Raw genomic sequence first — 9,900 nt, forward strand, 5'->3', positions numbered from 1 at the left:
GCCACTTGCCCAAGGTCACACAGTCAGTAAATGACTGGGCTGGGACTCAAAGTCCGGCAGACTGGCTCCAGAGCTTGTGGGCTTCATTCTTTTATGCACTGTTGCCTTAATGAATGAAAATGAATGTTCTGGATGTTTTAAAAGGCATGAGAAATGGGTTGGGGGAAAAGGTTGCAGGAGGCTGAAAGCTCCACTTGCTGAGGGGCTGGGTGACTATGTTGTATGTTGATGCCAGGGCACTTCAGGGCCTGGGAGCTGCCTGGTGATTTGGTGAGAAAAGCTGAAGTTTTTCTCAGGAGAATGGAGTTGGGGGGTGTCTGGGAGGGGATTGGGGGGGCTGGCTGTGGGGATCATGGTAGGTGATGGTTCTCCACGGGGACAGGGCTAATGAGCAAATCCTTTAAAGGAACTGGGCTGTTTTCACTCTTTCTAATAAAAAGGCGGGGGGGAACACATTCTCCTTGATTTTAATTCCAGCTGTGGATTCAGGAGGTCGTTTGTGAGCATCCACATTTTGCAGTTTTTCTGCCACGGAGGTAGTGGTGGGGGGAGAGGAAAAGAGCCTTGGGAGGCTGGGGGGGACAAGTAGCCCGGGTGACTAAATCCCAGACAGCAAGTCCTTCATAGCCAAAGGGCCAGATGGGGCCCCAGGGTTGGTGAGCACCGGCTCTGTGTAGGCACTGTGTGGGGAGGCATTCTTGCACGCTGACCTCCCTCAATCCCCAGGAAGTTGGTTCTATTCCATAGAAGAGGAGACAGAGGCTCAGAGAGGTCAAGTGCCTTGGCCAAAGTCACACAGCAGAGAAGTTCCTGGGATTGGGACCGTGTGTGGTCCGACAACAGTGCTCTGTGCCCAGGCTGCTGGGACATGTGATCAGTATCTCCACTGGCCTCTAGTGACAACCCCTGATTTAGTGGGGATGGTTGAGGAGGCTGGGCCTCTCTCCTTCCTGGGCTCCAGAAGCAGAGCTCAGAGACACATGGCTGCATGACTCCCTTTTCTGGGACCTGGCCCAGCTCTGCGTGGGAATCCATCCCTGTCTCAATTCCCAGCTCTTCAGAGCCCCTCTGACACAGCGAGCTGGACTGAGGGATGCGGCTGGTGGCAAAGGCCAGTATCAATCAGCCACTGGATGTAACCAGACTTCTCCCCTGCACCTGGACCTCAGTGCCACTGGGAAGCACAAAAGAATGAAGACCTCTTGGCAGAGCTGTCTTGGATGGAACAGGTTGCCCAGGGAGATAGTGAGTGTCCAGTCACTGGAAGCGTGCCTCTACTTGGCGTTAGCTTTCCAGAGTTGTGGTGCTGCAAGTGGGTCAAATAGTCAGTCAGGAGTTGGAGTCAGGAAGCTGGAGTAACCTTTCTCAAAGTATGTTCCATGGAACACTGGTCCTGATAGATCAGTAGCAAAAGGGCTCCATGATCAAATAAGTTTGAGAAACCCTGGATATCTATTCTCTTTCCCCTCTTTAGCATATAAAAGGCTCTGAGAATTCCTGCAGTGGAACACTTTAGTATAATATTAAGGGCATTTCCCAAAGTTAATTGGCCATGATAAATTAACTTTTTTTTCTCATAGTCCAGTGATTCTACACACGTGGTAGTCGTGTGGGGAATACTTTTGGGCAAAGTGGCCTTAAACTTATAAACTTTAAATTCTGTTCTTTTTCTGGCCTTCTTTGCCCTCCTTTTGGTTTTCTCAGATGCATATCACGGCAGGGATTGGACTGTGGTCTCTAAGGTCACTTCCAACTCTCAATAATCCTCTCACGGGACAGAAGGAACTTTATACAGCGGGAGGGGAAGGCGGTGCAGAGGGCAGACTGAGATAACCAGAGGGGAAAGTTTCTTGTTTGTAAAGGTGAGATCCTGCTCTCCGAGAAGGGCGTGGACCCTGGGTCCTCAGGAAGCTATGCCCTGTTGTCCTGCCTGCTGCACCTCCAGAACCTGGCCCAGGGCTGATTGGGGCGGAGATGGCTGGGGAGGGGAGGGGGCAGGAGACGGCTGTGGGCCGTGGGAGGAACATCTTTAGGCTTGGCCCCTCCCCAGTCCCCTCAGCCAGCTCAGGACCCACAGGCCCCGGCAGCCTGGCCCCCCAGGGAACCAGCCAGGAACGAGCCTTTGTTCCTTCGGCTCCTGGAGGGTGGGGCAGGCAGGGACAGAGGGGGCAGGACCCTCCAGCTCCGCTGCAGAGTGGACCAGATCCTGAGCACCCGACGTGAACAAGCCCGGGCCAGACCCTGGCTCTGCCCCCCCGAGCTTTGACCTTGGGCAGGTTGATTGCATCTCAACCCCTTAGCCTCCCCACCTGCCACATAAGGAGTGCTGGTGCCAATCCTGGGGGTGCGGGTGGGCCGGGGTTGTGGGGATTAAACAGGATAACATCTGTAACACGCGGGGCCTGGCACCTAGCAAACGTCCACTAAGTGCTGGCCGGCATCACCTCCAGCCTGCCGCGTGCCTAGAATCCTGCCACCGGGCTCCACTTTGTCCTGTCTGGTTCTCTGATAAGACCTGATACATCCTGGTCTCATCATCGGGAGGGGTGATCCCGGGGTGGGGAGAGGGCATAAGAGCTCTGGGCTCCGGAAGAAGGTGGGGAGGGGTGTGGGAAGGGAAGGAGAGAACCATGGATATTGAACTAGTGGCCGGAGATTTATCTACGGAGTCCTGAGCTCAACACCACAGGGGCCCAGGCAGCGGTGAGTAAGATCTGTCCATGGGAGTTTGTGGTCAAGCAGGCAGAGAAGACCTGTGACGCGAATGGACTGTACTGTGGAGGCCTAGAGGACAGGGCGAGCTTCTGAGGATGTGTGTGTGTGTGTGTGTGTGTGTGTGTGTATGTGTCTGCGTGTGTGTGTGTATGCGTGTCAAGCAGAGAAAGGCAGGGTTGAGAGGTATCGAGTCACACCATGTGACGGGGGGATGGGGGGGCCAGGGGCCACCCATAGAGGATCGGGGTTCAGTGGATGCCAGTTAGAAATCGGCTGCAAATGTGCCAAAGCCAGCCTCCCCACAAGGCATCAGAACAGGGTGCTGGTGCAGAGAGGTTCACCTGCCAGGAGCCAGGGGCCCTGCAGGAAATGAAGGCTTCTGCCCTGGGATGGAGTCAGGAGGCCCGGATTCTAGCGCTGGCCTTGAGTGGTCCTGGGCAAGTCCCTTCCCCTCTCTGGGGCTCTGTGTCCTCAACACTGTGTCTGTATGTGAGTTTCTGGGATTGAAATGGAAATGCCGAGGCCTCTCCCAGTATCAATGGTCAGTGAGTGGCAGCAGGATGGGGGTCTGGGTAGCAAATGCCTCCCTGGGGTAGATGCTGTTGGTTTCCCCCAATTCCCAGATATTCTTTGCTGGGGGCAGAGGCACCCATTTCCAGCTGCCATAATTGTTGGCTGCTAGGGGCTCACAGCTGCTCCCTTTAAATTTAAGGTTTAAATGACACTTCCTCCCCCAACCTTGCAGCCAATGACTGGCTGGCATGGGGTAGAAAAGGCTGACCCCCTTGCCACATGGTGGGACCCAGTCTGTGCTTCTGGATCACCCGCCAGTGGGATCCGGCTGAAGCCAGCAGGCAGCTGGAACCACATCTGTCCCTGGCTTGCTTCCTTTGCCCCTGTCCTGCTTCCCCTGCTCTTCCCCTGAGAGGGCTCCCTCATAAGTCAGTTGTCCAAAATCCTTGTCTCAGGCTCTGCTTCTAGATAACCTGATGGAAGACACTCCCTCCTTGTTTCTGCCATGGGGTCCACTCACCTGGCCCGGGACCTCCGCTCTGAGAGTCCAGCCGCCCTGTACCCTCTGGATCCGCTTCAGCCCCACAGAGGCAGCAGCAGAAGATCAGAACATCTTTACAACATTAGACTTTGGATATGTTCCCTCCTGGCTGCACCTCCTGCTTCATGACCCAGCTGCATGTGAGCTGTCAGAGTCTCTCCCATCCCCCAGACCCAGGCAGGAGAGTCTCTCCTTAGAGTTGCAAATTTCCTTTGGAAAGTAAAATGTTGACAATCGCTCAGGACAGATGGAGTGAAGATGATTGTGATCTTCACAGAGTCAGAGGTTGAGCCTTTTAAAAGACTTTTTAATTCTGGAAAATTCCAATAATTCGCAAACGTAGAGAGAATGGCCCTGTCAACTGCCACGTACTGTTCCCCAGGGACAATTGTGTCCATCTTGTTTATCTCTTCCCACTCCTTCTCCTCATCAGTAAGCAAAGCTTGGACTTCCAACCGTTTTATTTGTAAACATTTTAGTGTTTATTTCTAAAAGATAAGGACCCTTTAAAAAAAAGGTGACCACATGTCACAACTGAAAATTTAAAGCAGTGAAGACCTGCTGCTCCATGGGGCCTATTTCCGGGCGATGCAATAGCCCTGCGGCCACACCGAGCTCTGTGCTGGGGTTAGATGGCTCCCTTGTTGAGGAAAATTCAACACTGGGAGTCAGGAAAACCTCTTCTTCTTCCAGTTTTTGCTACTTACTAGATATCAAATATCTTCTCAGTGTTCACATTTCTCTGATTGTCTCATCAGCGTCGTGTGACTTTTGATTTGCTTGACTCAGGATCCAGGCACGGCCCACAAGTTGCATTGGGCTGGGAGTGGGGACACATCTCATTTTGCCTGGTGACCTGTCCCCGGGCTGCTCCCAGCTTGGTGCCCGCGTTCTGGGAAGTGAGCAGACCCTCAGCCAGGCGGTTCTGGTGAAGGAGGTGTGAGTGGGCTTTGACCACCCTCAGCTCTCACCCTGGCCTCTTCCTTTTCCCTCTGGCTTCTCTCTCCACGCTGTTATGCCTTTGGGGGCAGGAAAGTGATGCAGAGCCCCTTGGCCACCCTGGATAGTCACCCGTGCCCGCACTTGCCGACTTCAGAGCTGACTCTGGGCCTGGGCTGCCTGAGTAGAAACCTCAGTTCTACTCCTTCATAGCTGGGAGACCTAAGGTGACTTACTTGACCTCTCTGGGCCTCAGTTTTCCCCTCTGCGAGATGGGGGTAGTACTCCCTATGCAGTCGCTAGAGGGTTAAGTGAGTGAGAACGTGTGGGATGCTTAAAGCGGTGCCTGGCATGTATCAGGAGCCGTGGACAAGTATTAAAGTCACCACTCACGCTCAGGGGTCACTCAGGCTCCGTGTCACACACACAACCAGGCGGGAAGCAACCCTCCACATTCACTTACTTGCCACTCACCTTCCCTCAGGCCTCCCGTGTGGGGTGAGGCCAGGCAGTCATAGCTCTGGAAAAGGTCCACTTCCCCTGATGGCCCCCCGCCCCCCCGCAGTGTCCGGACACGCGCCCTGGGACCTCCTGCGGCGCAGGCCCCACCTGCCATTAGCTGCTTTGCACCCGCCCATTACCTGCAACCTTACTTCTGAAGTTTTTCCAGAACCTGTGGTTTTTCTCTGGGTTAGAGGCTTCTCCTTCACCACTTTTAGTTACGTACGACATACAACACACACACGCACACACACGCAGACCACCCCATGCCCTTGTTCATTAACTGACCCACTCATTCATAAAACCCTCAATGAGCACTTACTACCAGCAAGGCACTGTGCCATGTGCTGGGGGGCCAGGACCGAAGGAGACACTGCCCTGCCTTTGAGGAACAGGGAGACTCTGGCGGCAGAATAACGGCCCCCGGAGATGTCCATGTCGCAATCCCTGGAACCCATGACTATGTCACCTTACGCAGTAAAAGGACTTTGCAGTTGTGATTAAGTTAAGGGACTTGAGATGGAGAGATTATCCTGGCTTATCTGGCGGGTCCCATGTAATCACGAGGGTCCTTATAAGAGGGAGGCAGGAGGACCAGAGTCAGGAGAGAGATTGGCAGGTGCTACGCTGCTAGCTTTGAAGATGGAGGAGGGGGCAGAAGCCAAGGAATGCGGCAGCCCCTAGAAGCTAGAAAAGGTAAGGAAATGGATTCTGCCCCAGAGCCTCCCCCCAAAACTCAGAACTGCCAACACCTTCGTTTTCCGACTTCTGACCTCCAGAGCTGTAAGATAATAAACGTATTCCTTTTTTTTTTGGCCACACCACGTGGCTTGTGGGATCTTAGTTACCTGACCAGGGATTGAACTGGGGCCCTCAGCAGTAAAATTGTGGAGCCCTAACCACTGGATCACTAGGGAATTCCCTGAATGTATTGTTTTAAGCCACTAAGTTTGTAGTAACTGGTTACAGCAGTGATAGGAAACTGACAGAATGCAATGGCGAAGACGATCAGGGAGACAGGCGATAGTCTGGAGGGGAGGGGGTGGGACCCCAGATATGCATGTGTGCTGAGAGCCCAGCAGAGGGCACCTCACCTGGAAGGACCAGAGAAAGATAAGCCAGTAAGGCTTCCTGGAGGAAGTGGTGTCTACACCGAGGTCTGAAGGAGGGTTGGAAGCTAAGTGGGACAAATAGGAGTGGGGGGCAGGCAGGGAATAGCATTCCGGGCAGAGGGGGGTCTCACAGAGGTTCAGTATGGCAGCCAAGTCAAGTGCAGGAGGAGCGGGGCAGAGCCGAGGCTGGAGAGGGGAGTGGGCTGCATCTCCAGGGCTCTGTCAACTTTGCCAGAGCATCTGGACTTTAGCCTGAGGGCGGGGAGAGCTCCAAGTGACTTTAGGCAGAGCAATGACACTGTTGCTTTTGTACTTTAGAGAAATCTCTGTGGCTGTTATCTAGCCCAGACATGGGTTGGGCCAGCTTGGAGCTGGGGACAGAGGTTAGGGTTCAGGAGTCTGATGCCATGATGCAGGTGAAAGATGACGGTGGTCCACAAGTGCTGGGAAGGAGGATGGGGAGAGTGGACTAAGTCGAGAAAGCTAGAGCAAGGAGAGTCAGTGGGGGACGACTATACCTGGGGCTGAGGCAGAGGGAAAACCAAGAATGATGCTCAGATTCTGGCTTGGGCACCAGCCAAGTCTGTAGTCACATTGATTGACAAGTGGTATGGGTTTCATGTCAGCAGAACGTGAAAGCAGATGCTGAAGCTGGCTCAGAGAAAAGACGTGGGTGGAAGGCAGGGATTTGGGGATTGTCAGGATGGGGACAGACAGCTAACCTGAACTCCACGAGAGCAGAGAGATTTGGTTGACATCTGGCATCCTCAGAGCCTGGACACACAGTCGATAAACACCTGCTGAATAAACCATGAGATGAAACTAGAGCAGCAGATGCGATCACCCAGAGGAGAGTCCAGGGTAGGCAACACTTAAGAGATGAATGGAGCTATTATTATTAAAATAAGGATATTAAAAAGCCCATTGATTCTGGTGACAATGAGATCATGACAACAGCCGTTTCAGTGGTGTGAGTGGGAAGTGAGGAAGTAAGACTATTAAGGAGAGGAGAAAAGTAAACCCACAACCGAAGGGGTTTAGGGCATCAAGATAGGGCATTTTAAACTGGGAGATAATTAAACACATTGTATTTTCACATTCACAAAATTTTAATGCGCAAAATGTAACTGTGGTGGACAGATTCTAATAAGCCCAAGAACTCTCCCCCCCACCCCCCCAGTGTGGGTGAGACTTGTGATGTGCTTCTAACCTATAGAAGCACAGGTGATGAGACGTCACTTCTGTAACCACATCGTTACATGAGACTGCATCTCGCTAGCAGGCTTGCTCTGCAAACTCTCTCCCCGGCTGACTATAAAGACCATGGGCTGGGAGCTGAGGGAAGCCTCTCGGGGCTTAGGGAAGCTGACCACCAACAGCCAGAAAGAAGCTGGGGCCCTCAGTCCCATGGCTGCAAGGAAATGAGTTCTGCCATCAACCTGCATGAGCTTGGAAAGTGGATTCTTCTCCCCAGTCTAGCCTCCAGATGAGAATGCAGCCCGGTTGCCTCCTTGATTGCAGCCTCGTGAGACCCTGAGTGGAGGACTAAGCTGTACCTGGGTCCTGACCACAGGAACTGTGAGACAGTAAATATGTGTGGCTTTGAGCAATTAAGTTTGTGGTAATTTGTTACATAGAAACAGTTAACTAACACAGTGGCTTTTTCTGCCTTTTTTTCCTACTTTACAAAACTGAGGTAATTACATGAAGGCATAAATATGTACAGCCTGGTGAATTTTTATCTATATGTACACCCATGTGACCGTCACTCAGATCAAGACAGAGCATTTCCCATGCCCCAGAGGCTGCTCATAGCTCACTCAGTCAGGGCTGCTGCTCTCTAGGGCAAAACCACTGTGCTGACTTCTGTCTTTATGTTGCCTGTTCTTGAAATTTGTATCAATGGCGTAATACAGTATGTTCTTCTTTCACTCAGAGATTTGTCTGCATGGTAGATATATCAGTAGTTTGTTCTTTTTCGTTTATTCATTTTTTTTGTAAATAGTATCTTGACTTTTTATTTTTTAAAAATTTTTGGCTGTGTTGGGTCTTTGTTGCCGTGCGTGGGCTTTCTCTAGTTGCAGCGAGCGGGGGCTACTCTTCCTTGCGGTGCGTGGGCTTCTCATTGTGGTGGCTTCCCTTGTTGTGGAGCATGGGCTCTAGGCACACGGGCTTCAATAGTTGTGGCACACAGATATACCACAATTCACTTACCTGTTCTATTGTGGATGAACATTTGAGATGTTTCAAGTTTTTGCCTTTTATGAGTAAAGCTGTCATAACAAACTTGTGTACATGTCTTTGGTGGACATATTCACTCATTTCTGTTGGGTGGACATCCAGGTATAGCATTGTTGGGTTATACCGTATGCTTTAACACATCCTGTGAAACATTTTTTCCAAAGTGGTTATATCAAAATATACTCCCACCAGCAATGTATAAGATGAGCTCCCCAAATTCATCAACACTTGTATAGTCAGTCTTTCTAATTTTAGCCATTTTCGCATGTTGCGGTATCTCTTTGTGGTTTTAATTTGTATTTCTCCAATGACTAATGATGTTGAACACTCTTATTGGCCACTTTGAGATCTTTTTCTGTGGAGTGCCTGTGCAGTTTCTTTGCCCATTTTTAACTGAGTTGTCTTCCTTTTTCTTATTTATTTTTAGGAATTATTTATATATTTTGCATTTAAGTCCTCTGTCAGATATTATGTGTTTCAAAATCTTCTCCCGGTCTGTAGAGCATTTTCACACATGTTATTTTTTGATAAATAGAAGTACTTGATTTTAATAAACACTAATTTATAAATATTTTCTTTTCTGATTAGTGTTTTTTGTGTCCAGTTTGAGCAATCTTTGCTTATCCCAAAGTACTGAAGATATTTTCTTTCTTTTAAAGAAGCTTTTTTGTAAGTTTTAAAACTTAGGTGTGTGACTTATCTTGAATTAATTTTTATGTATGGTATATAATGTGGGAATTGTGGTTCATTTTTTTCTCCTATAACTGAATCCAATTGCTCCAGCACAATTTATTGAAAAGAACATCTTTTGTACACTGAATTGCAGTGGAGCCTCTGTCAAAAGTCAAGTGAACTGCGAGGGTGTGTGTCTGGACTCTCTATTCCATTGATCTAATTATCTATGCACTAAATCTATGCTGTCTTGGTTATTATTGCATAGTAAGTTTTGAAATCTGGTAGTTTAAATCCTTGAACTTTGTTTTTCTTTAAGGTTTTCTTGGATATTTTAGATCCTTTGAGTTTCCATATGAATTTTAGAATTAGCTTGTCAATTTCCTCCCAAATAAACTGTTGGAATTTCAAATGGGAATGTATTAAATATATAGATAAATTTTGGAGATAAATGACATTTTAACAAAATTTTGAGCTTTCCAATCTATGAACATAGTATAGCTCTTCATTTATTTAGATCATCATTAATGCCCCTTAGTAATATTTTGGAGTTTTCAGAATTCTTCTGCTTCTTTGGCAACTGCTTCTCTAGCTCCCATTTTCTCTCAGTGGCAGAAGACTTAGCTTTGCCAATTAAGAGTAACTCAGTCACTTCCCGTGACTTCC

Source organism: Balaenoptera borealis, assembly GCF_965194805.1.
Source record: "Balaenoptera borealis genome assembly, chromosome: 11".
In the NCBI taxonomy this organism is placed as follows: Eukaryota; Metazoa; Chordata; class Mammalia; order Artiodactyla; family Balaenopteridae; genus Balaenoptera; species Balaenoptera borealis.